This window comes from Monodon monoceros, unplaced genomic scaffold (assembly GCF_005190385.1).
Source record: "Monodon monoceros isolate NGI ecotype Baffin Bay Population unplaced genomic scaffold, NGI_Narwhal_1 Super_Scaffold_21, whole genome shotgun sequence".
Classification (NCBI taxonomy): domain Eukaryota; kingdom Metazoa; phylum Chordata; class Mammalia; order Artiodactyla; family Monodontidae; genus Monodon; species Monodon monoceros.
Window position 1 is genome coordinate 66,218,614 of NW_021703778.1, and position 26,056 is coordinate 66,244,669.

Here is a 26,056-nt window from a genome sequence, read left to right on the forward strand (position 1 = left end):
GTGTGTGAATCGAAGAGTTGTGGTTGATGGTGAGGTAACAGGGTGGGTTCACAGGGATCAACATTACCAATCCTTAGGCTCCAGTAGGTCTGGGGGCTAAGTGCTTATGGTCATCAAGTAGTTAACTTCTTCCATTTAGTGGCGATTTTAGCATCTGTAAAACAACTCAGGAAATGTGCATCAGATATTGTTATTCAGGTACTTCAGGGAGGAACTAAAAATTCTGTGACTGCCATATGGCTGTTGGACTGTTTAAATTTGCTATTTTTGTCATTACATGTTCACATCCTTTCAATCATTAATTCTTGAGGCAGGCTTTTGTGACTCAGCGGAGGCCTGGGAGACTACAGCTTTTCTACAAACAAGAGGCGGGGGGAGGACATTGAGCGGGTGGGGGGGTCTGTTCCGGGAAGGCCCCATAGGGTCCTACTCCATTATAGAATTCGTGCCATTAAAAAAGAGGCCCCAGAGAGCTCCCTCACTCCTTCTGTCGTGAAAGGACACAGAAGTATGCCATCTATAAACCAAGAAGCAGGCTCTCACTAGACACCAAGTCTGTTGATGCCTGGATCCTGGACTTCCCAGCCTCCAGAACTGTAAGAAATAAATGTCTAGTGTTTAAACTACCCAGTCCATAGTATTTTGTTATAGCAGCCCAAACAGACTAAGATAACTGGCCTGGCGAACACTTCACCTCATTCTTGAGGATTGTGCTAAGTTTCCTGTATGTGTCCCCCACCAGGTCTGTGCCCACCCTTCACCCTGCTCTGTGCCCAGGAGGCTGACTTTGATGGGCCATATCAGCTGGCTTCTCTTGCCCTCTGGTTTCTAGACCCCTTTTGAATGGGTCATCTGTGATCTGCCAGTACCCCCTGACAGGATATGCTCCCCTTTTAGTCTAGAAGGCTTTGCAGATGGGGTCCATCTGCTTCTTGGTTGTCAGTCTAACCAGGTCACTGCACAGATGTCTACTGTCCCTGTCTGTGGAACCCTTCAGGTTTGACGGGTCATGGCTCCTCCTATTTGTTGCTTTAGATGGATACGAGAATCTTAAGGTAGATGGCCTAGGTCTTGGCTATGCAGTTCTTTGCCAGTTTGTGGACCAGCAGCATTGGGATCACCTAGGAACTTTTTGGAAATGCAGACTCTCAGGCCCCATCCAGACCTACTGAGTCAGAAACTACATTTTAAAAAGATCCCCTGTGATCTGTGTGTATATCCCAGTGTGAGAAGCCCTGGCCACCACACAGCCACTCTCTCTGGAGTCTTCCTACCTCCCCCATGGGGCTGTGGGGAAGCCCGACCCAGATTCCTAGTACTCCAGAGTAGCAAATCAAGGCTATTTCTCTAGATTGGAGCAGGGAAGTTCCCCACCTCTCCTGTTTCTCCGAGATACTTTGTTCATTCTAGCAAATTTCATTCTCTCTTATCATGTCAAGGAACCCTTTAAGTCAGTGATACTCAAACTTGATTGCTCATTAGAATCACCAAAGGAGCACCCTAGGTCAATTAGAGTATTTGGGGGTGGGACCCAGGTGGCAGTGTTTTAAAAACTCCCCAGGTGATTCCAAGAGGAGCCAAGGTTGAGAGTTCTCTGGAGGGCTTAAAAATTTCAAAAGCAAAGTCCAGGAAGAACTCCAGGCTACTTTTGCTTAAAGGTAGAAAGCGGGAAAAATACAGAGAGAGAAACATCATTAATAATTCAGAACATCCAGGCTCAGTAGCCACGTGAGCTGTCCCAGCACCATCTTGCTGGTCTTGATCATCAGGTCTCTGGTCTTCTCCTCATCTCTCTGGCTACTTCCTGCAAACCCTCTCATGATCTGCTCAAGTCTCCAGGGAAGAAAGTGAGCTAGCTCCTTGGAAGCCAGGTGCTCTCTCAAACTTCATTGTCTTCCCACAGCTCATAGTGAAGATGCTGAGGTCAGTGTAAATTTATGCAAATATAATCGCTCCCTTTTCTGAACTCCTGCAATGCTTATTGCCTGTGTTAATTGCTTCTCAATGACCACCGCTGTCTTGTCTGCTTTTCCTTTTTAGTCTCTCATACTGCAAATTCACTTTCCTTATGTATATGTGTCTCTGTCTTCTCTTCCCTAAAAGCCCATAGGCTTCTCAAAATCAGGATTTGGTCTTATCTCCCCCATGCCTACTACAGTGCTTAGTAAGCACAGAACTCTGTCCATTGAGTGACATACTCAGCAGAACTGACTTGTGGTCACTATCTGAGGACTGTTTCCCTCCGGGTTTATCTAGAACCCTTTTTTCTGGTCATAACTTTACTAGGTTCTTTTTTTTTTTTATTATTGAAGTATAGTTGATTTACAATGTTGTGTTAATTTCTACTGTACAGCAAAGCGATTCAGTTATACATATATATCCGCTCTTTTTCCTATTTTTTCTATTATGGCTTATCACAGAATGTTGAATATAGTTCCCTGTGTTATACAGTAGGAACTAGGTTCTTCTTAATGCATGCCTTTGGTCTTTCCTCTGCCTTGACTTGGTGTGATGAAAACATCAAAAGACAACCTAATTCCAGCTAAGCCTCCATTAACTTGTTTCTAAAATTGGGAAAATAATTCTATGTCATTGTAGGGTTAATGAGATATTACAGGGAGCTCTGCCCTTGGAATGTATGTAGAAGCAAAATAAATGAAAATCATTCTGATTTTCCATTAGATAAAAGCTGCTTAAAAGGCTAATAGGTCAAAGGGCTCAAAGTATTAAGAAGAATGGTGCTCTATTTATTCACATTAAAAAACGGATTCAACTATGTATGGAATGTCTGCTGTATACAAAGCAGTAGGCAATGTAAATCCTGTTTCCTAGGATCACAGAAACTTTTTAACTCTAATAGCCACTTAACCACTTGAAGTTGTTTCCCCATCTGTAAAATGAAAATATTTATACCCATTACATAAGGTTAGATGAAGATAAAATGAGAGAATGCTTGTAAGGTGCATAGTATACTGCGAGTGCTCAATAAATGCCGACTATAATTCCTGGAGCTTGTTGATGATAAAGAAACCAGTTGGCCCTGGGAATCTTGGGCTGATGGTGATTTCCCTCATAACAACGCGTACAATGCAAAGTTTTTACAATAGTTCTGCCTTAAGGAAGATTACGAATATGTTCCATCTGCAGAAAATACTTGCTGGAGTCTTACCTTTGAATCAAAAGCTGAGAGATTGTTCTTTCAAAATCCAATAGGTGGCACAAGGAGTACTGGCCAGCAGAGAGCTTTATCTTCCCACTTCCAGAGGGCCTTCATCTTGGACATGTCTTCCTAGTCTGTCACATGGTCACTCCATAAGTAGCTGTGCATAACAGACTCTTCAAATATACAGACCATGGTTATTATGGGGTTTCTTTAAAGAAAAAAGAGATGTGGTCTAGAAAGCAGTTGAGAATGAGTCCAGCTTTTCCCAAATACTTTCCCCTAAATATTCCACTCATCTGAAACTAGTTAATTACACTAAACTACTTAAATTCCAAATTGCCCTTATATGAAAGTTAAATACCGTTGTCTATAAATGTATTTCTTATAGAGACACATGGTCCAAAAATCTAGTAGAAGGTCTGTCATCATTATTAACAGTGCCAGCTCTGTCATCACTGGGTGGTGTGGATGCTAAAGCAGTGGGCACTGGTCGATGAGCTGGGGGAGTGGGGGAAGATGGTCTGCCGTATTTGCTAATTTCTGTAGATGTTTCCACCATGGCCAGTTTCAAGTGCTAAGATGCAGTCCCTTACACAGAGCAGGGAAGAGATGAGCACAATATCCTGATCAGGTAATGCCGAAGTCTTATTTTAGAAATATTTCCATTGTCATCAGAAGTGCTAATAAAATACCCATATTGATGATTTGGGGCTTCCTTTTCTCTTTCCTCTGATCAAAAAGCAGAGAGTGGGAATGAAAAATGGGAGGAAGAATGGACTACTAGACTCACCCAAAGTGAATGATTGGCCTTAAGTAAACAAGGGGTGACCTACTTGATCATTTTACCCACCTGAGCTCGACACATAACAGAGTCAAAGCTCTATAAGGTGTAGCTCTCTGACTTGCTATTAAGAGGTAATATATTAAATACAGAATTTCAGGTTAGGAAGGGACAATCCACTCCAATTTTAGACAGCTTTAGTTGCTCCTTTATATCATGTCAACATCTGCTTGCTTCTATGTACAACAGCCAGGACATGGAAGCAACCTAAGTGTCCATCGACAGATGAATGAATAAAGAAGATGTGGCACATATACACAATGGAATGTTACTCAGCCATAAAAAGAAATGAAATTGAGTTGTTCATAGTGAGGCGGATGTCATACATACATACACTCTGTAGTCATACCTACATACACTCTGTCATACAGAGTGAAGTTAAGTCAGAAAGAGAAAAAGCAAATACCGTATGCTAACACATATATATGGAATCTAAAAAAATAAATGGTTCTTATGAACCTAGGGGAAGGACAGGAATAAAGACACAGACGTAGAGAATGGACTTGAGGACAAGGGGAGGGGGAAGGGTAAGCTGGGACAAAGTGAGAGAGTAGCATTGACATATATACACTACCAAATGTAAAATAGCTAGCTAGTGGGAAGCAGCTGCATAGCACAGGGAGATCAGCTCGGTGCTTTGCGACCACTAGGAGGGGTGGGATAAGGAGGGTGGGAGGGAGACGCAGAGGGAGGGGATATGGGGATATACGTATGCATATAGCTGTTTCACTTTGTTATACAGCAGAAACTAACACAACATTGTAAAGCAATTATACTCCAATGAAGATGTTAAAAAGAAAAAGTCTGCTTGCTTTTAACTTAAATTCACTTATTGAGGTTCTGGCCTAGCGAAAGAACATAGAAAATACATGTCATTCATTTTCCAAATGACAACCCAGAGCTAACTGAGGATGGGGTTTCATTTTCTCTTTGGATTTACTTCTCCAGGGTGAATATCATAGGTTCCTACAAACAGTATTTGCTGTTTCTCGTCACCCTTTTCATGTTTCTCTGGACATGCTCCAATTTGCCCATATCCCTCTTAAACTAGGCCCAAGGACTGAACACATGTCCTGCTCAGAATAACAGGGAACCACTATCCATCTTGTTCTTATCATCACATGTGTATCTGTACAGCCCAAAATCGCATAAGTTTTTTGGCAATGCAATGGCATCACACTCTTGATTTATATAAAATTATAGCTGACTAAAATCCTACATCTTTTTAACTTATTAATCCTCAAATCCCTTATGCTATAATTACATTTTAAGAAATCTAAGTCCAGTGAATATACTAAAAACCATTGAATTGTACCCTTTAAATCAGTGGGTTGAATGATATGTGGATATCTCAATAAAGCTGTTAGAAATATAAGTTCAAGAAAGAAAGACAGATGTGTTTTATTAAATGCTAAATTTGGTGGGGACTTTCCTGGCAGTCCAGTGGTGAAGACTCCACGCCTCCAATGCAGGGGATGCAGGTTTGATGCCTGGTCGGGGAACTAAGATCCCACATGCTGCACGGTGCAGGCCCTGCCCCCCCCCCCAAAAAAAAGCTAAATTTGGTATTTTATAAAATAACTACTATATTTTGACAGGCACATTATCTCATAATATAATTCTTTCAACAATACCTTGTACCTTTGAGTCCTACAGGCATTAGGGAACAGGTGCAAGTGGAGGAGCAAGAATTTGAACCCAGGTCTGCTCGGGATGCCCATGTTCATGTCATGCTCATTCCACCATGCCACCCCGCCTCCCTGTCACCTTGCTGTGTGCAAGGCTTTGTGATTGGTGCCCAGCTGAAATCAGTGGAGGAGGTCTGCCAGGCAGGCAGAGCTGCAGGACCACATGGGTCCTGAGAGGAGTAACAGGTGACATGATAATTGAGAGAGATTCAGTGTTAGAAAGACCTAGAAGGTAGCAAAAGGTAGGTGTCCCATACATGGAGCAAATATGATTATTGGCAGTGGTGAAAGTGGGGGTGGGGGAATGGGAGAAACAGTGGGAGTGACCTAGACAGTGTGGGCAGTGTGGGACAGACAGGACAAGTGACAGCAAGCTCCCAGCTCAGTCTGCCTTTAAGGGGTGTCACCTGGAGAAAATAGACGTAAGCAAGTTAGAGTCCTGATTTTGAAGAGACCAGGGTTCTGGTCAGGTTATGGAGGCAGGAGCTAAAGCCTGAGGAATCGAGAACTCAGGCTCTACAACAGGGAATTAGAACAGGGACTCGATGCCTGGTTGAAGGCAAAAGCCCAGAGGCCAGAACCAGGGCATTTGATCAGAGCAGGACAAGTCACAGGATATCCTAACTTTGTCCCCTGAACTACTGAAACAGGGCTCCTTAAAGCCTTCAGCTAGAGACAGGATTGGGCCCTGAATCTGGGGGAAGGCCAAAGCTATAGATGAATGTCAAGTGGCACAGTAATGGGGACTGATAGCTCCTTAGAAGAGACCGGTGCCTATCGCGTTGTGTTTTGCTTTGTTTCCTGCAACATGCATGACCAATGACAGCTGTAGGTACACGTACCCCTTTAAAAATATTCAGGGTTAGACACAATTATGGGTGTGCCATCTATAATGCCAGCTGCTTCCTACTACACAAAAAAGCATTTCAGGAAGTGACTAGGAGAGAACACTGTTTTGGAATAACTGTGAATCTGTTCTATTCAGTTTTGTCATCAGCAAAAATTACTTGTGTGCATGTCTGATTTTGGCAGGCCAGTGTGATGGGATCCCCCTGGGTGGGCATCCCCATGTGGACCCCGCCTGGTGTGGCCTCTCTCTCGGTGCCAGCTCACTCACTCAGCCAAGGCTTCTTGGGTTTCACGTAACAGATACAGTTCAAGGTTGCCTGAGCTAAAACAGAGAGTGGACTGGACATGGGCCAGAGCCGGAAGGGCAGCTGGGCCTCAAGGGGGTTAGAACAAAGCCCTGAGAGGCCCATGGGAACGCAGACAGCTATTCTCTTGCCACCTCCCCTTTTCTCCCAGGGGCGACCTGGTTTCTCATCTCTACTTCTCCCTGATGCTTTTAGTCATCTTTTGCTACATTCCAGTTTTTTCTGCCTCCCAGAGTACATCGTGAAAATGGCCATGCCAGCCCCTTATTGTATGCTGTCCTAGATCTAGGCCAATAGTGACTGACCAGAAGGGTTGTGTCCGCATTCCAGACGTCCTGCAGACAGAATCTCAGCTTGGGTCAGGAGCGTCTCCTCCAATCAGCCGTAGGCACTTGGGGTGGTAGTGACTCCTGGGGCCCACCCCTGTGGAAGTGGATGCACAGAAGCTCTTTAAAAAGGAGGCACAGACTGAACTAAGACCCCCTAAGGTGCCTACTCCCTCCAAACTGTTGTCAAGGCAGCCAGTGGCTCTAAGTCCTCCCGTTCAGGCTGCCTCACTGTAGCTCTGCCTTCAAACACTGAACAGTACCTAAACATAGTTTGTTAAGTGAAAAGGCCTTCATCATGAACTTCATTGATGATGAATGTCTGCAACAAAAACTTTTATTTTCAAATCTAGGGACCACACATTAAGGGGAGAAACCAGTTTAAACAAAAGACCCACCAAGGACATTGGAAATGAGCCTGTTTACAAGGATCTACATCGCCTAACAATGTATTTTACAACCAACAGAATTACTGAGGCATATGTACAAGAAGTTAATTTGCAAAGTGCCTTTTTAAACAGCCCTCAAATTATGTCTGAATGAAAGCTATCTTATTCATACTTCTCTAGGTATCCAAAGAATATAACCTGAAATCAAAGACTAGAAGCAGAAAATCTGGAGGTTCTGACTTACATGGGCTCCTGCTTCAGATTAATAAGGTAACATTAATGGAACCATGGGGCAGGTTACTAAATCTGAAGGCTGTACTCTTAGGCTCTGAGAGCAACCAAGACTCCTTCCCCTATAATCTCTAACGATGATGAGGAGGAGGAGGAGGAGGAGGATGGTATTATCTGAGCGCTGATTTTGTGCCAGGCACTGTGCTAAACACTTTGCATAGATTATCACATTTAATCTTTATAATTTCTCTATGAGATAGATTAGGGGTCCCCAACCCTGTCAGGAACCGGGCCTCACAGCAGGAGGTGAGCGGCAGGCGAGTGAGCGAAGCTTCATCTGTATTTACAGCCGCTCCCCATCGCTCGCATTACCGCCTGAACTCCGCCTCCTGTCAGATCAGCGGTGGCATTAGATTCTCATAGGAGCGCGAACCCTACTGTGAACTGCGCATGTGAGGGATCTAGGCTGCGCGCTCCTCATGAGAATCGAATGCCTGATGATCTGAGATGGAGCTGAGGCGGTGATGCTAGTGCTGGGGAGTGGCTGCAAATACAGATTATCATTAGCAGACAGGTTTGACTGCACAGAGACCATAATAAATCAACTGCTTGTAGACTCATATCAAAACCCTATCAGTGAGTGGCAAGTGAAAACACGCTCAGGGCTCCCACTGATTCTGCATTATGGTGAGTTGTATAATTACTTCATTATATATTACAATGTAATAATAATAGAAATAAAGTACACAATAAATGGAATGTGGTTGAATCATCCCGAAACCTTTCCCCCACCCTCCGCTCCACATCCCACTCTGTGGAAAAATTGTCTTCCACGAAACCGGTCCCTGGTGCCAAAAAGGTTGGGGACCGCTGGGATAGATAGTATTATTTTCCCCACTTTACAGATGAAGAAACTAAGGCACCAAGCTAGTTAAGGTCCCACGAATGGTAACTTGCAGAACAAGCATATAAGCCCAAGTCTGGCTGAAGCTGAAGACCTTAACCAATATAAAATACTTAGATCATCCAACAAGAAATTTTTGTAAAAAATTGAAAATGAAGCTCCCTAATGGACAGTGGGAGTTCCTATCATTTTTTATCTCATGAGGAGTTTTCATTTTCAATGCATCTGAACAAGTTCTTGGGGGTTTTGTTTTTGTTTTTGTCTCCTATAAGGAAGGCACTAATGTCAAGGGTAATGCAAAAATGATTACGACCCTCTTGGGTTTCTCAAGGAGCTCAAGGTCATCTAATCCTTAACAAGAGGCGGTACAAAACAGTTAGAACGCTGAATATGGTGTCTCATTCCAGTAACATCCTAGCTCTAGGAGATGAAGGGAAGGACTGATCATGTCTACTAAGTATATAAAAGTTACGATTTGCTGCTGTTAGCTGAATCATGTCAGGGAACAGAAATCCCCTGTTAGCCAAAGTAATCAACAGTTCTCAGCAGGACCAGTACAACTTCTGGTTAATCATGTACCCGTGTCTTTAAGTGAACTGTGGGTTGTGATCCTTATGAATAAGACACAAGACTAAAGGAAGAAATGGATCCTAGACAGGACTGATCCTTGTGGCCTGTTCTCAGTAAACACTGTCCCTGAAGAAAACACCACTGCTGTGAGCTGTCAGCCAGCAAACCGAGGCAGGAACAACAGGGGGAGAGGCAGGGGAGATCTTTGGAAAGAACTCTCCCCTCAACGTGACACTTTCAATCTCAAGGATCTTTCCAGAACAGTCCCAGGAATAAATGGGTACACCTGTTCTTTGTACTTTGATTGCAGAAACCAGTCCATCGTCTGCCGCCAGCTGGACCCAGTGGATCTCAGTGCTGCCTGCCGTCAGAAATCTGAACCATGCACCGATTGCTTGCTCTGTGCTCCACTTCCGCGACCAAACCCTGCTTTCTGTTCAGGTAAGGCGAGCCCAGCTGCGTTCTTCTGCACCCCTGAAGTCTGCAGCGGTCTGTGATCAGGACGTAAAGTCTTATCGATGGCAGTGGAAAGCAGGATGCACTCCAGATTTTGGATAAAATAGCTCCAGTGCTCCTTTTCATTTATATATGACTTTACATGACAAAGCCCATCACATTCATCATTAATTAAACCCGCCGCTTGGTGCCCTCTGAGGCAGGGCTGAAATAGCTTGCTCATTTTACAGCTGACAAAACAGATAGCAAGGCTTAGGGGTTTGCTGAAGTGAAGTGGTGTTCAACCGAGGAAGGCTGCCCCAATTCCCTTTCTAGTTCATTCTTTTTTGGCCTGGAAGAGGCCTTCAAAGTGCCCAGCTCTTAACTCCAAACAGCTTAAGGAAGTCAGCTGGGAAGAGTTGCTTGGCAGGGGAACGGCAGCTGTCACAACCAGAGCACAGTGTGGGGCTTGAATTCTTTGAAAACAGCCAAGTCATATTTCTCTGGCTCTCAGTGGATGTTAAACACACATGCACATAAGGTTTCTCCTGCCAGGCCAGAGAGCAGGCCAGGAAATGTGGGCAGTTGTAGCAGTGTCACATTTGACCTGGCGGAAAGCCGCCTACCCACTACCCACACTTCACCCGTCTCTTACCAGATCCTTTATATTAAAATTTTAAATGAACTCAGAATTGAACCTATTCCAAGAGCAGGCCTAGTCCCATATTTGTGGCATGTGGGGAATAGGAAAAATGGTGGCCCACATATCATGTGTGTAAATATAAAACAATTATAGCTGAAGCTAACAAGTTAGCCTTGACAGGCCAGTTAGCCTTTCCTACCTTGACAGATATATGTTTATAATGACCTATAAAATCAGTTTGATTGATGCAGAACTCCTCAGAGCTCCACACCAGAATGTGGTGGTTCCAGGAAAGCACTTCTGGCCTGATGTCATTTCCCACTCGCAGGCCTGGCCCATATCATAAAGGGCCTTATATACACACGACGATGATCCCACCCCACATACGTCCAAGCTCCTGCCACATCGGCACCCCCTCACAGCCACCGCTTTGGGCCTGTGGTACCACACCAATGGCACGGTCTCCCTTTGGAAGGGTAGATCAGGAAAAGAGGTTCATACCAGTCCTGGAAGCAGGGACTTTGGCAGGGAATTCTGGACCTAAAAGCAGAGCAAGGATCTGAGTGAATAAATCACTTGGCCTCTGGATTCCTCACCCAGTGAAGAGAAATGACCAGAAGAGAGCAACAGTAGAGCTCTCCAAAGAGTGGGCCCCAGGGAGGGGCCTCTTGCCAAGACCTAAGAGCAAATGCTATCTGGCCAAATAATAAATCAGCCAAAAGTGTGAGTTAATACTGGAGATGGCACAAATCTGGATACCATAAATAATTTCACTTCAGCTACAAGGCACAGAGGCATGAGCGATTTCAAGTGTTATGTCTGCTGCCTCCCACAAATAACTTACTTACTCTGGGCAGTAGGCGTGGTCTCCAGTAGGTGTAAAGGCCAGAAACCAAATGAATAAGCTCTGTAATTAAATATTTTACTCAAGAGGCTGAGCTCCCATAAAAAAAGCAGATACCAAAGCTCTAGGTGGTGACCCTAGGTTGGGTACCCCTACTATTGCCTCCCCAAAATGGACCAAGTGGGTAGAAGGAGAGATTCCCCGGGCCCCTGGGCGTGTGCTGCATTGGTCTTTGTGGAGAGGTCCTTGGGTCAGCTGAGGTTTCGAGGGGCCGTGGGACAAAACAGACCCCTCTGTCCACATCGTTTCCCTTAGAGTCAGAGCCATGATCCCAGTCCTGGGGCTTGAAATGCAAAGAGGTTAACATTACAAGCTCCCGTATTAACTCATAGATCAACTTTGTTTAAATTAATGATTTACAACATTTAATTTTAAGGGAACCATGTCCACATCTAAAAAGTATTTTTATCATCAAATTCTCAAGGCAAAAGATGTAAATAAGGAAATGTGTAAGATGTATATTTTGATGCTAATTTGTGGCTGTGCTGTATGTCAATGGTAACAGCATTGAATTCTGGATTCTTTTTTTTAATTTACTTTTGGCTGTGTTGGGTTTTCGTTTCTGTGCACGGGCTTTCTCTAGTTGCGGCGAGCGAGGGCTACTCTTCATCGCGGTGCGCAGGCTTCTCATTGTCGTGGCTTCTCTTGTTGCGGACCACAGGCTCTAGACGCGCAGGCTCAGTAGTTGTGCCTCACGGGCTTAGTTGCTCCGCAGCATGTGGGATCTTTCCAAACCAGGGTTCGAACCCATGTTCCCTGCATTGGCAGGCAGATTCTTAACCACTGCGCCACCAGGGAAGCCCTGGATTCTTGATTCAAAGGCTTTAGTCCAACCTTCTCTGACAGCACTATTCCTAATATATGAAGGACATATTTCCTTAATGATCTTTTGATGGTGGTTATATAAATTAATACATTAATTTGTTTTTCTTTTAAAATGGAGATAAAAATAGAGCCCAAATCAGAATAAAAGAGTCAATTCACACCATCACATAGTGGTCACATCTATGGAGTGGACAGACAGATCCTCTTCCTGCCCCTACAGCCTTCTCCCCCACAGATCCACTATCTGTTCAGACAGACCCATTCTGTAGAGCCAGGGACAATCTGTGTGCCTATACTGACCCCATTTCTGGTTGCCACTTGATAACATGGCCCATCTATTTTTGTGTTGCCACCCCCACAAGTATCCAACTTCCTGAAGGCATGCCCTCAGCCTCCCCACCACAGTTCAAGTTTCCATATTATCTGATCCATCCTCCTCGCCCATCCAGTTCAGGTGAATTGTATGTCCAAAGAAGGTGATGTGGTGCTGTCAATAAGACCTTGCTGGGATGGTACAGTCCTGTCATTGAATGAGAAGAATGACTCTCAGACAATGCTGATGGCTGCTAGTAATACCTGATGTCACTGATATCGAGGAATGTAACCTTTCATTTATCTAGAATAGTTAGGGAACAGGGAGTTCTAATATACTGGATAATCGCTTAACTATAGACTACCAGTTTTGAAAGAAAAATAAACTAATTTGGAAAGAACTATAAATAACACAACAGCACATTCCTGGCAGATCATAATTTTACCTGGCATTGTAATTATTTACGAGTGTGCTCCACCTCCCCTGCAAGGCCATCAGCTTCTCTCCTTTTTTTTGGCCCCACTGTGTGGCATGCGGGATCTTAGTTCCCCAACCAGGGATCGAACCTGCACCCCCTGCATTGAGTGCAGAGTCTTAACCACTGGACCACCAGGGAAGTCCCACCACTGTGGGTAGAAGGAGAGATTCCCCGGGCCCCTGGGCTTCTTTTTTTTTTTTTTTTTAACCATCCTTATTGGAGTATAATTGCTTTACAATGTTGTGTTAGTTTCTGCTGTATAACACAGTGAATCAGGTACATGCATACATATATCCCCATACACCCTCCCTCTTGCACTTCCCTCCCACCCTCCCTATCCCACCCCTCTAGGTGATCACAAAGCACCGACTAGCTATCTATTTTACATTTGGTAGTGTATATATATCAATGCTACTCTCTCACTTCGTCCCAGCTTACCCTTCCCCCTCCCGGTGTCCTCAAGTTCATTCTCTACATCTGTGTCTTTATTCCTGTCCTGCCCATAGGTTCATCAGAACCTTTTTTTTTTTAGATTCCATATATATGTGTTAGCATACGGTATTTGTTTTTCTCTTTCTGACTTACTTCACTTTGTATGACAGACTCTAGGTCCGTCCACCTCACTACAAATAACTCAATTTCATTTCTTTTTATGGCTGAGTAATACTCCATTGTATATACGTGCCACATCTTCTTTATCCATTCATCTGTCGACCACCATTGGCTTCTGAAGAGATGGTCTGGATCAGTTTCATCTTTATTACCCTTATAGTACCTGGAGAGTTGCTTTATATATTGTAGGCACTAAAAAATTTTTTTATTAAATGAAAATATAGTTGACCCTTGAACAATGTGGGGGCTTGGGGTGCCTACCCCACACGGTCAGAAATCTGCATATAACTTTTCACTCCCCCGAAACATACTGCTAAAAGCCTACTGTTGACTGGAAGCCTTACTGATGACATAAATAGTCCATTAATATATATTTTGTATGCTATATGTAATGTATACTCTATTCTTATAATGAAGTAAGCTACAGAAAATTTTATTAAGAAAATCATAAAGTAGAAAAAAATTTCCAGTACTATACTATACTTATTGATACTGTAAGTTTATGTTGTCTGTTTACAAGATGAATCTTCTGTCAGTATCTACATCAATATTGTCTCACAAAACACTGTAGATGTTATCCAAATAACTAACACTATTACCCAAAAACTGGGTTCACCTCTTGGTGGGTGTTGAGCCAAAAGACACAACCAAGCCAAAGAGCAGGAGAAGGAAGGACTTAAGTAAGGAGCACACTGGGGATCTTTCCCAAAGAAGTGTCTCCACTTAAGCTAAAGGTACATGCATATTTATGTAGGGGCTTGAGCAGAGGAGAATTCAGCATAGAATTGGGCAAAGGTCGACAGAGTCCAAGCTTTAGTTGATTGAAGTCACAAGGGTCAGAAAAGGTCAACAGCATCATCCTTTACATTCTGGTTGATCTGGTGATTGAGTGCTTCAGGCTCATCTTTACCACTGAAATAGAACTGGAAGCCTTTACAGCTGATTTGCTATCTTTGCTATTGTTACTTCTCTTGCCTGGTAACAGTCATTTGTTCCTGCTTCTTTTGTTCCCTTAAGATCATTAATTACTGAGATCTGTTCGAGGACAAGCACTGTGGCCAGGCTTAGATCACAAAATGACTTAGGCCAAAAGTGGCTTCTCTTTGTCAAGAAAGCCATGCCTGGTTCTCTTTCTCTGGGGACCCTCTACCCAATCTGCTTACAAAATCCCCCCTTGAGATATTTCACTCTTCAGTCCTGAGGGGTACTGGACTGAAGGTAAGTCTTCTGTAATTGCTTCCTGCTGAGAATGGATGTTTTAGTCTTCCTAGTTAGAGGAGTGAAAATCTCTTGCTGCTAGAGCTAGGTAAGTTTTGGGGTCCACCAAAGTAGTGTCTGAACCTTGCTTGAATAGCATTATTCTAGCAGGTGTAGAAGAGGCACAGTGGGAGAGACAGTTAACAGCAACTTTGCAACATCATTAGCACAGACTTGAGCCGAGAGCCCCCTAAACCAAACCATTTTTCTAATATTTTCCCTAAACTGGGAAGGGGATCATTCAGAGAGGAGATTTGGTTTTTCATGTGCATCGTAAGTTGAGTTATATTAGAAGACTCATCAGGTATTAAAAACAGCATTTGGTATATATTATAGCATAAGTTCCTTCTTGAGAGGCTGTTAAAATATCAAGGGCCATGCAGTTTTGTAGGACCGCTTTTTCATCATAGAAACTTTTTTGTGTGTGTGTGTGTGTGGTACGCAGGCCTCTCACTGTTGTGGCCTCTCCCGCTGCAGAGCACAGGCTCCGGACGTGCAGGCTCAGCGGCCATGGCTCACGGGCCCAGCCGCTTCGCGGTATGTGGGATCCTCCCGGACCGGGGCACGAACCCGCGTCCCCTGCATCGGCAGGCGGACTCTCAACCACTGCGCCACCAGGGAAGCCCCATAGAAACTTCTGAGTTCATTAGACTGACAGCCTGATTACTGTTGTTAAGGCTTGCTGGGTAAATTTTGTTAAAGCCTCTATGTGAGTGATGATGACGTCCTCTCTGTTTGATTTCTTTCTTCTTCTTCTTTTTTTTTTTTTTTTGGCCACACCATGCAGCTTGCAGGATCTTAGTTCCCTGACCAGGGATTGAACCCCAGGCCCACTGCAGTGAAAGCTGAAAGCACCAAGTCCTAACCACTGGACCACCGGGGAATTCCCCTCTATGTTTGATTTCTAAAAGCATTCCTCTCCTCAATGGCCAAAGCAGATGTACAATGCATGTTCTACAGGCCACAAAACAGGCCATTCTGGTCAGTAAAGTTTAAGTTAAACCATGTATAAGCCAGCATGACTTCCCCATATCTCAATATGAAGATTTTTTTTCATCATTTCCCCTCTTGATTGAAAGTCTTTCAACAGACAAAAATATTTGTCCCTTGATGCCAGGGTGGTTGATGCCTGCCCTGGGTTCATCATGTCCCTTGGTGCTAAGCCTCCTTTTTGTTAATATATAGATATTCTTCTAGTTATCCACATTGGGAGAAGTTAATCAATATTGTGAACAGGCTCAGAGGTATGTTAATGGGGAAACATTTTGTAGGTTATATATACATTTATCCATTATACCAGATTGTAACACAAACATTGTACATGTGCTTATAGCAGTAGACTTAAAGCAAGCAGTGATACATGTCATGAGTAGTTACACTCTGTGATAACTTCACTAGATAATTTTCTTTTCCTCCTGAACATCAGGGCAAACATATGGCTAACACAATAACATTCAATTTTAATAGGGCCTTGACATGGGGCATCTGATCTTCTTCTAAAGATACATTGTTGTGATAAGCTTCAGAAACAAACTTAGAGTGTCTTTTTAGCAATTCATTTAAAATTTACAATTATGTAATGTAACAATAAGTAGCTATCTGGGAGGTGAGTCTCAGGCAGTAAATACAGACCTCAGTTAACAAAACTTGATTTTAGTATCCACTGAAACATAATTTTTCTCTAAAATTACCCTCATTTTTAGCAAATATAGCCAAATTAAGACTAATTTGTTTGCAAAATAAGTCTGATTAATTGATTACTTAGGCTCTTCTAAGTTGGCTCGGCTGGAGCTTTTCATAAGGAATCTCAATTGAACTTTTGAAAGGTCTCTTAAAGCCAGGAAAGCCATGCCATGGGCCTGTCACAGATTTCACATGAAATATCTGTAGATTTGAGTGAATTCCGCCCTTTTCAAGGTCCCCCAAATACCTTGAGGTTCCTGTACCTTTTAGGTGGTGGCCTTCTTTATTTACCTGATAATGCTGCTGGGAACTTAAGAATTTCTAATTTTTGGAGGGATCAGGTAGAAAGAAAAAGACAAATGTTCCTGTTTTACTTCCAAAGGTATAATTTACCAAATTGCTGTTAGTCATAATTAGCTTGAACGGAAGGGTTTCTTTATATCTGGAAAACACAGATTAAAGCCAGCAACATTTTAGACAAAAACAATAAAAATTATAACCATATTCATTAGTTCACTCAATAGCTAATCCTTTTTGTTAACAGTTTTATGAAGCCATCAGGTTTTCATTAAGATTCTTTAATTTCTTACCCAGTTCAGTGGTATGATCAGAAATTTATCAGAGACCTGTACTTATCAAAACGTCCTTCCTAAGAATCTTCTTGAAGATGAAGCACTTTTGCAAAACATCAGAGTAGAACAATAACTGTCTGTAAATGACAAGACTTAAAAAGGCGTGATTGGGCTTCCCTGGTGGTGCAGTGGTTGAGAGTCCGCCTGCCGATGCAGGGGACACGTGTTCGTGCCCCGGTCCGGGAAGATCCCACATGCCGCGGAGCGGCTGGGCGCGTGAGCCATGGCCGCTGAGCCTGCGCGTCCGGAGCCTGTGCTCTGCAACGGGAGAGGCCACAACAGTGAGAAGCCTGCATACCGCAAGAAAAAAAAAAAAAAAAGACGTGATTAACACCTGATTACAATGTAATTGACAAAGAATGTTGGTTACTGCTGTGACATACAACGTTTTAAGATAATACCTAGAATTATGACAGATAACATTATATACCAGGACATATCCAAATTTTATATAATTTCTAGAGTGTCTATATTAATAATATATTAATAACATTTATCCCTACAGTATAACCTGAGAAAGCTTGTCACTCATTTGACAGTGCTTCCCATGTAATTTAACATACCAAATAATCCTAGTTAATTTAATATCTCTCTCTGAGGTGCTTCAGGGGTCCTCTGAAGCATCATAGTTAGCTGGAGGTCAAAAGAACTTCAGTTAGAATTTGATATTTGGGGGACTTCCCTGGTGGTCCACTGGTTAAGACTTTGCACTTCCACTGCAGGGGACACAGGTTCAGTCCCTGGTTGGGGAACTAAGATCTCACAAACTGTGTGGCATGGCCAAAAATTTTTTTAAAAAGAATATGATATTTGGGAATTTTGTCAAAAATATCAAAAGGGGGGGGTGGAGTCAAGATGGAATACTAGGAGGATGCAGAATTCGCGTCTCCTCACAACTAGGGCACCTACCAGGCACCGGTGGGGGACCAGAGACACCTAAGGGGACAGGAGAAACCCCCAGCGACCGGGTAGTACATGGGGCGTGAGGGGAGTGAAGGTGGGGGGAGAAGTGGAGGTGGGATGGGACTGGTGCCCCGAGGGGTGGCTGGGGGAGGGGAAGGGATCCCACGCCCAAAGGGGGAAATTGGGGGACCACTGGGAGGGCAGAGGATCAAAAGGGAACGTGGCCACACTTCCCCTGCCCACTTGGGCCCCCAGGAGCCTGCTGAGAGCTGGGGCCTGATCCTCTGCCCACCGTCCTCTGCCCACCGAGGCCCCCTCCTGCTGCGGGTCCTGAGGGAGTGGGAGGGAGGGAAGGGGGAACAAAAGTAAAGGCCGGACCTCCCGGACCGGCATCCCTGAGGGGCAGCTGCGGGAGGGAAGGAATTCCTACAGCCAGCGGGACCTACCCACGGTTAGGGGTCCAGTGGCGACGGGGGAGACCCTGGGTGAGATGATGGGTGAGGGGTGCAAAGGACTGGAAGGGAACATGGCCAGTGCTTTCCCTGTCCACTTAGGCATCACACCACGTGCTCCTGGGCCGAATGCTCTGCCCTCGGAGCCTCCCTCCTGCTGCACAGAGTCCAGGCCCCGCCCCTACACCCCCACCCAGGGCCCCATCTCTACGGAGACATATGCGCACTCCAACTGCGCTAAGCGTGAAACCCACTCACACACCCTCACTCAGGGCCCTACCGCCAAACTCTGGAACCCCACACTCCAGAGGCCCTCCTTTCCACGTGCTGCCTCTCCCCTTCTGCGCAGGTCCTAAGCAGAGGCCCTGCCCCACATTCAAACGTCACCCCGCCACCTGCCTAAGTCCCACCTCACCCTAAACCCCGCCCCTGCCTAAGTCCCCCCCCCACCTAAACTCCACCCCCATAGCCAAGGCTTTTTTTTTTCCTTTTCTTTTTTCCTTTTTTAGATTGGGTTTTGTTTTACCTTGTTGATTCATTGTTGTTGATTCTTTTATATTTTTATTTTTCCTAATAAATCTTTTATTTTTCTGATTTTATTTTATTTTTTATACTTTATTAGTGATCCCTCCTTTTGGTTTGTTCTTCCCCCTCCCCCCTTTTTTGTTTTCTTTTTTCTGTTGTGGTTTTATTTTACCTTGTTGCAGTTGTTTCAATTATAGTTTTATTTTTCCTAATTATTTTTTATCTTTCTAATATTTTGTTTTTTATTCTTTGATATTGTACTGCTCCTTTTTTTCTTTCTTCCTTTTTTTTTAACCGTGCCATGAAGCTTGTGGGATCTTGGTTCCCAAGCCTGAGGTCAGGATTGTCTGACAACCCCTCAGAGTCCAAGCTAACCTGGCCAGACTGTCACCCAAAAACTGGGTTTGCCTCTTGGAGGCTGTCAGGTCAAAAGACACAACAAAACCAAAGACCAGGAGAAGGAAGGATTTATTACTTGGAGCAAGGAGAACACTGAGGTTCTTTCCCAAAGCAGTATCTTCCTGAACAGCAAAATTAGGGAATTTTTAAGCTAAGCATACGTGCATATTCATGAATGGGCTTAGGTGGTAGGTAGAGTCCAAGCTTTAGATGATTGAAGTCATGAGGGTCAGAAAAAGTCAACCCTATCATCCTTTAGATTCCAGTTGATCTGGTGGTTGAGCACCTGAGGGGGGGATTTAAATTTTGCAAAATAGCTCAAGATGGTGCTTCAGGCTGGCCTTTACCATTGAAATAGAACTGGGAGTCTTTACAATTTGTTATCTTTGCTATTGTTACTTCTTTTGCCTAAGTTTGTCCTTTTGTTCTCTTAAGATCATTATTACTGAGACCTGTTCAAGGACAAGTACTGTTGCCAGGCTCAGATAACAAAATGGCTTAGGCCAAAAACGGCTTCTCTTATGTCAAGAAAGCCATGCCTGGTTCTCTTTCAACAGGGATCCCCTACCCTATCTGCTTACTGGACAAGATTAACTGCACAGTTCTTGAGTCATTCCTCCTCCCCTGTTGAGATGGGGACAGAAGCTGATTTGTTGGGTGAATGCCACTCACTTCTTCAAAGGGACACTCCAGATCAAGATGTCTGGAGTAGCCTCTGAGTCTGATAAGTGAGCTGAGGTGCATGGACCTGACAACTCAGGCACCAAGAGGGATTCTCCTATGCCCTTGCCTGCAGGACCCCAGCAACATAGAGCTGGGAGAACCCAAAGGGGCTAGGCGAGATGTCCCTGCGTGGTCACCAAAATTTTTACCAAAAAACTGTGTTGACCTCTTGGTGGGGGTCAATCCAACAGATACAGCCAAGCCAAAGATCAGGAGAAGGAAGGATTTGTTACTTGCAGCAAGTAAGGAGAACACTGGGGATCTTTCCCAAAGCAGTGTCTCCCTGAACAGCAAAATTGGCAAAGTTTTTGTTGTTGTTGTTGTTTGTTTGTTTGTTTAAATATTTATTTATTTTGGCCGTATCGGGTCTTAGTTGCAGCATGCAGGATCTTTGCTGTGGCATGCAGGATCTTTTGTTGCAGCATGCAGGCTCCTCGTTGAGGCACGTGGGCTTCTCTCTGGCTCTAGAGCATGCAGGCTTAGTTGCCCTGCAGCATACGGGAATCTTAGTTCCCTGACCAAGGATCAAACCTGCATCCCCTGCATTGGAAGGCAGATTCTTAACCACTGGACCACCAGGAAAGCCCCAAAATTGGTGACGTTTTAAGCTGAGGGTACATGCATATTCATTCACGAAGGGGCTTGAGCAGAGAATTCAGCATACACTTGGGGATTGACAGAGTCCAAGCTTTAGTTGATTGAAGTCACCAGGGTCAGAAAAGGTCAACAGCATCATCCCTTAGGTTTCAGTTGATCTGGTGGTTGAGTGCTCCAGGGAGGTTTAAATTCTACAAAACAGCCCAAGAAAGTGCTTCAGGCTAATCTTTACCATTGAAGCAGAACTGGGAGTCTTTACAACTGATATATTACCTTTGCTATTGTTACTTCTCTTGCCTGATAACAGTCATTTTTGCTCCTGCATTCTTTGGTTCCCTTAAGGTCATTAATTACTGAGACCAGTTCAAGGACAAGCATTGTGTCCAGACTTAGATCACAAAATGGCTTAGGCCAAAAATGGCTTCTCTTATGTCAAGAGGAGCCATACTTGGCTGTCTTTCTCCGGGGACCCCCTACCCTATCTGCTTACAACACTAGACATCAAAAATGAAAATATAATGTGAAAAAAATCCATATTTATTTACAGACAAAATGATTCATGCATTGATAACAAAGAAGGAGCAATATGATTGCTTTATGGTAGCCTAGTGTAATTGATACTATTGCTTCACTGTAACTTAGCATATACCCACATGAATGGTTATACCATTTTTATGGCGTACAGTATTACAGTCATATTCATACTACAGTATTAGAAATATTGTTATTTTTTTTTTAAACCACGTACCCGTGATGATAGGCAGATATGCAGTTTCTCCAGTTACAAGAGAGAGACAGAGAGACAGAGAGAGAGGGAGGGAGAGAGAGGCATAGTATATGGTCATGTAATTCTTTGAAAGCAAATTTATGAAACAGTAAGAAAACTAAAATTAATTTCGTATTAAATATCGCTCACCTCATGCTTACGTAAGGATAGGCTATCTACTTCAAGTCTTGCACAGGATGTTCTATATGTATATTTTTGGATATTTATTGAGAAAAATCTGCGTGTTAAGTGGACCCATGCAGTTCAAGCCCATGTTGTTCAAGGGTCAACTGTACAGAACACATACTATAATTTACCAACATGACTTAATCCTTCTTTGATAACTCGGAAGGCCCTCCAGGATCACACATTTCTTCAGGCTTATTATTATGTGTTTTATCTCTGGGGATGTTTAATATAGGCCAAGTGACAAAAGCAGAATTCTGTAGTGACTGGAAGACAGAACTTGATGTCCACTGACTCATTCCAATTCTAAGTCTATGTGCATGTGTCTTAAAGTCAAATATAGAAGTGATCCCATTTATTACTACCTGAAAGAAACACCACATCACAGTGCAATTCTTTATGAAAATAGGTTACAAATAAGGAGCGTTAACCAGCTTCTGATTACAAACCTTAACCAGGGCAAGGAATGTATCTTAGAGATTTTTGAAAAGGTAGGCTATCATTAATTAGTACCATTAATATGTTATTACCAGCGGCCTCCCCCGCCCCCGTCGGCCGGGGTGCTCTAGATGCTGCATGGAGACCCCCTGCGCCCCTGTGAACATGGCGCTGGAGCGTGTGGGCCGCGGTCTGCAGCCTGCGCGCCATCTCTGCGCCCAACGCGCCCTGCCTGCCCGCTGCCTTGGGTACTGCGGGCGGGCGCCCTCGGGGCGCTGCGCCCCGGCCACAATCTGCTGTTGGTGCGTAAATTCACAAACACGAACGGGTAACAACAGAAAACAGTGTTGGAATAGTGCGAATCAGCAATTTTGCACAGGAAGCTTTGGGAGATGTTGTTTACTGTAGTCTGCCTGAAGTTGGGACAAAATTGAACAAATGAGGAATTTGGTACTTTGGAAATTGTGAAAGCTGCTAGTGAACTCTATTCTCTTATCAGGAGAAGTAACTAAAATTAATGAAACTGTAGCAGAAAATCCAGGACTTGTCAACAGATCTTGTTATGAAGATGGTTGGCTGATCAAGATGACACTCAGAAAGCAGAAACTAACACACCATTGTAAAGCAATTATACTCCAATAAAGATGTAAAAAAAAAAAAAAAAGATGACACACAGTAACCCTTCAGAACTAGATGAACTATTGAGTGAAGAAGCATATGAGAAATACATAAAATCTATTGAGGAGTGAAAATGGAACCTCTAAATATACTAGTTTGAAACAAACAAAAATATGTTATTACCATTATTTTATTAAAGCCTAATCATCAGATTATAATCTACTAATTAATGCAAACGTATTTATCATTATGTGCCTGATATATGCCAAACCCTGTGTTAGTCATTAGGGATACAATGTAAATATAATTCATGCCCTCCAGAAATTTAAGTAATTCTCCTTTAAAACCATTTTATTGTGCAGATCATTTTACAGAACTTTAGATGTCACTGTAAGAAATTAGCCTGGGCGTGATGGGACTGTCTAACACATCCTATAACTCACTCAAAATATAGAATAATAGAAAAGAAAGAACGCGAATGTTAGCTTAATTACTCAACATTCGCCTTTTTTTCTGAAAAACACAGCATCCAGAATGTTCCTTTAAGGATCTAGTCTTTTGCACTTTCAGAATTCTGGGTGAATTTGCTTCTGCACATAAAATGATTTTCATTTCAGTTAGTACAATACCTGTCAGTCCCCCAGGACTTGAGGGTAAAGCCCCAGGCAGGAAGGGAACAGCCATCACATTGCCCCCAGCCCTTGGCTGGCCTTTCTGTGGGTGTGATGGTGACAGAGGCAGCATGAGGGAGTCCTGCCCTGGGAGTCGGGAGAAACCAGGAGGCAGAGACAGGTGCTCTCAGTCCAGTGTGTCAGGCACTCTGCTAACGGATGCCACCTTGCTTCTGGACAGCTTCTTGTAAACATGCTGATTCTCATCGTGACAGGAGGACTTTACAGCTTAGATCTTCATGTCTAAAACGAAGGGTTGAGGTTACATCAGAGTTTCCCAAATTAAATTCTGCAAAACACAGGTCCCATAAGACATTTCTTCAAAAAGCAGCCTGGGGCAGCAGTGTTGGAAAAGCTGCCCACCACACCCAGTGGTGGAGAGTCACAAGGCACAGCAGCATATGAAGGGTTCGGAGAAGCTGTACCTTCAAAACAGTTTGATAGCAGCATTTCTCAAACGAGTTTGACCGTGAAACCCTCTCTTCTAGTTTCACCTACTAACATCTGCTGATTCACTTAGTATTCTGAGGTACAAACGTTGGAAACATTAGAATAAACGATCTCTTAAACACATTGATTTTATAGCATCTTAAAGCAGAAAATAGTCTTAGAAATCAGAGGGCCATGAGGTTAAGACCTCATAGCTAGTCAATGGCCAAACTAGGTCCCTTTCAGTTGCCAATTTTTCACATTCTATGTGCTAACAATCGCAGTGAATGAAATTTTACTGTGAGGAAGTTTAGAAAAAGCATCAGTAATTGAAATCTACAGATAACCTTAAAGCTCCAGGGTTTCCACTTTTGGTAAAACTCTGTTGTTTGAAGTTACTCCTGATGAAGCAAAACTAATGGTGTGTGTCCATAGGCTGGTGGACATGCTACTGAGCAGAGAATTATCCACAATTCAAGAAGCAAATGAGAATGGGGGAAAGAGAAACAAATGGCACTGAGTCCAAAGCCAAGGTAATTAGCTCCTGGGTGACTAAGAGTAAATTATCTTTTTTTTGATACTGAGCTCAAGGAGATCCTTGGCTTTTTTTTTTTTAAGTACTGAGTCATATATTCCTTTGGTGTCAGAACTAAGAAAAGAGAACCGATGCTTGCTACACTGACCTCAATGTCCTGTGCTCTGGTAGTGTCTCCTTAATGCCAACTCAAAAAAGCCTCACACATCACTTCACAATGGTCTTTGCCTCTACTTAAAAGGACAAAGATAATTTTAGGCTTCAATTTATTTTCATGCCATTTGCTTGAAAAGAATTCTTTAAGTTGGTGGCTAAGTAAACAACAGTATTCTCCTAGCAGTGAATTGGCTGTCCCACAATCCCAACTGTAGTATAGCCCAACCCCAAAGTAATTAAAGAACCGGGCGATTTGCATTCTTTGTCTATAAAACTACTCTTGAGTAGCAGATGGCAAACACAAATGATTTGCTCTAGAGACATATGGAAACCTCTCTGTTTCATAAAAGCCTCAATGAATATTAAACGCCGAGTGATGTCACTCACTGCAGAAATAAAATGTTGTGATAATCCCCCAAACAGGCCTAATTAGGCCATACAGCTACTTGAGTTTCAGAAAGTAATAGGAGGGAAATTACTATGTGATTGGGATTTCATTAACAGTTCTTCTTAATCTGAATATTCATCCTGGCCCCAAAGAATTACCTATTCAGCCTTATTTCTTCAGCATTCTATTAGATTGTACCATAATTTATAATTGTAAATCTTAAAAATGAGTAATCAAAGAGATCTGCTTGATTTCATGTTAACTCTTCAGTTCTGCCTGAACAGCAAGAGCAAAAATTTCAAGAGAGATAGGGTGTTTTATCACAGGTTTGGGAGCATTCACCGTGCTCCCTGATAAACGCCGTTTTATAAGCCCTTGCTGCTGTTAAATTGGTGGTGGGAGTGAAATCTGTGTTTAAGGTTATTCAGGAAATGATTATCCATATTAAGCAGGAATTGAAGGCAGGAATCTGATTGAATATGGCTCAAAATACAAAGGAGAATTTCATTTTTCTCTTCATCCTGTAGATTGGCAATCCAATAAGTTGTTGGCAACCCAGTAACTTGTTCTCGTCACAGAAAGGACTGAAACTTTGCACTACTTGGAAAGAGAGAAGTACTGATAACTGAGTCATAGGGTGAACTGAATGCTTTTTAGAATAAGGAACTAGGTGTCTTGGGCTCCTTTCCAGCCCCACACTCTGCTTGGCCTCCAAGGCCTCCTAGGCCTGTTGATGAATCTCCTCAATTCACTAGGGTGTTTAGTTGGCCTTGGAGACCAAAGTCTGTAAGACCAGAACCCCTAAGGCAGATCTCAGGATATCTGTTAGGAGCTTGGGTTCAAGAGCCAAAGGATTTTATAGACAGAAATGGATTCTCTAGTCCAGCCTCTTTCGTTTTACAAATGAGGAAACTGAGGCACAGAAGGGTTGTTGTCCTTCTTTTAGGTCACAGAGCCAGTTAGGGGCAGAGCTAGGAACGGAACCCAGGTCACCTGATGCTTTGTCCAATCTTCCTTCCATTAAAAAATCCCAGGACAGGCTTGTCAGGGCCTGATAGAGAATTTAGAAAGTTGAAGGCTATCAAAGCGTTTAACCTTACCTGGTTGCTGAAGTGGGGTAGAAAAGGGACCAGGTGTCTAAGTGCCTGTGTTAATTCTAGCTTTGGACCACCCATCGCCTCCTCAAGGAAACAGTATTTCTCTCTTGCCTCTTCTTTCCAGT

The 26,056-nt window shown here is 43.4% G+C and overlaps 1 pseudogene; it reads left to right on the forward strand.

Moving 5' to 3' along the window:
* The window catches only part of LOC114903838, a 30,698-nt pseudogene extending 7,793 nt beyond the window's left edge, over nucleotides 1–22,905 (forward strand).
* Nucleotides 22,906–26,056: the final 3,151 nt, after the last annotated feature.